The sequence below is a fragment of the Tupaia chinensis genome, unplaced genomic scaffold (genome assembly GCF_000334495.1).
Source record: "Tupaia chinensis unplaced genomic scaffold, TupChi_1.0 Scaffold143992_1, whole genome shotgun sequence".
In the NCBI taxonomy this organism is placed as follows: domain Eukaryota; kingdom Metazoa; phylum Chordata; class Mammalia; order Scandentia; family Tupaiidae; genus Tupaia; species Tupaia belangeri.
In genome coordinates, this window is record NW_006203843.1 from 212,920 (window position 1) to 214,892 (window position 1,973).

A 1,973-nucleotide genomic window follows, 5' to 3' on the forward strand; every position below is an offset into this window, starting at 1 on the left:
GTGTGTGTGTGTGTGTGTGTGTGTATATATATATATATATATATATATATATATATATATACACATATTATGAACAGATACTGATAATGACATTTGTTCACGTGAAGAATTATAACCTTTTTGTCCCTTTACCATTCCCTTTTTTAAAAATAATTATTTTATTTAACTTTATTTGTTTTTAATTTTGACTAGAGAGGAACAGAGAAAGCACGAGAAAGAAAGTGAGAAAGCAAGCTGCCAGGTCCAGGACTCAAACCGCGGTTGGCCCCGTGAGAGTCCAGTGCCCTTAACCACCATACCACCTGCCAGCCTCCCATTCCTATTTTTTAAATGCGATTGTCTTCATTATTTTCTCTTTTCATTTTTAATGCCAGAGGGCACATGCACTTGCCAAAGTGAGAGAGAAAACATCCCACAATGGAGTGTGGTCATGCAGCAATTCTCTTTTCCTCAATTTCTGCCTCCTGTCCAGATCCCAGGCACAGAAGCATATGCCCTTCAAGCTGTTGAGTTGGGACTCAAACCACAGTCAGTTATGTGAAATCCAGCTCCTAATGCATGATGGTTTTTGGGGGGTGGGGAGAGGTTTTTGCTATAGGGTGTGTGAGCTTGCCAGAAAGACAGAGAGACAGAAAGTGAGAAATCACCTCCTGGAAGGATGGTCACACCGCAATCCCTTCTCCTCCATTCTCTTCTCGGGATCTTGGGCATGCACGCTCTGGCGCCTGGCGCGAGTTTAAGCCAACGGGTCCGGCACTTGAACTGCAGTCGACTACATGGGAGTCCACTGACATAGCCATTATGCTAACTGTTGGTCCCTAATGCATGGTGCTTATCATAGTTCTATGGAGCTGGGGCTGACCCTGGCATCTATTGGTTTCTAAGAGAGGTCATGACTTATTTTTCTGTGCAAAAACATATCATGACTTTTCCAGTGACCCAGTAGTTTTTTATGCACAACACAACCTCTGAATTATGGGGCTGGCTCCAGTATTTCTTCTGTATGCACTCTACATATACCACATAGATGTTGTTATGAATTACACCTCAACAATTAAATATTATGTAAGATACTCAGGGGAGAATATTTTATTTACCCTTATTTCTACCCATTGTATTGTTCTATTATTTCTAAAGTTCCAAGCATTTTCCTATTACTTTCTTTCTCTTTGGAAAGCTCTTTTTAGTAATCCTTTCAGGATTTGTCTGATAGACATAAATTCCAGTTTTCTTTTATCCAGGTGTATCTTTCTTCCCCCATTGTTTCTAAAGATATGTTTGACTAGGGGAACCAGCAGTTAGTGTAATGGCTATGTCGCTGGACTCCCACGTAGTCGATCGCAGTTCATGTCCCAGACCCAGTGGCTTAAAACTCACGCCGGGAGCGTGTGCGTGCGTGCCCAAGATCCCAAGAGGAGAATGGAGGAGAAGGGACTGCGGCGTGACCATACCCCCTGGGGGGGTGATTTCTCGCTTTCTGTCTCTATGTCTCTCTCTGTCTCTCTGGCGAGCACACATGCCCTGTAGTGAAAACCTCTCCAAAAAAGAAAAAAAAGATATGTTTGACTAGATGTAGATTGCAGTTAACAGTTGTTTTTGCACTTGATAAATGTCATACAATTTCCTACTGACCTCTGTATTTTCAGATGGGAAATTTTCTTTCATATTGGTGTTCCCCTAGCAGTAATGTGTCATTTCTTCCTAGTTTTTCTTAAAATATTTTTCTTTTTCTATAGTTTTTAGGAATGTAATTTTGATGCATCTTGACATGGATTTCTTTAGGTATATCCTGTTTGGAGTTTACTTAGCTTTATGGACCTGATGTTTTATGTTGTTAATGACATTTGGAAAGTTTTTGTTTTTGTTTTTTATGGGTTTTTTTTTTTTTTTTGGTTTGTTTTTTTGAGAGATTTTTGCTATAGGGCACGTGCGCTTGCCAGACAGAGAGAGACAGAAAGTGAGAAATCACCCCC

General features: G+C 40.4%; 1 protein-coding gene across 1 annotated transcript in view; it reads left to right on the top strand.

Annotated features, from left to right (window-relative positions):
• Positions 1-1,973, top strand: part of WNK3 (WNK lysine deficient protein kinase 3) — a 279,743-nt gene that overhangs the window by 162,828 nt on the left and 114,942 nt on the right.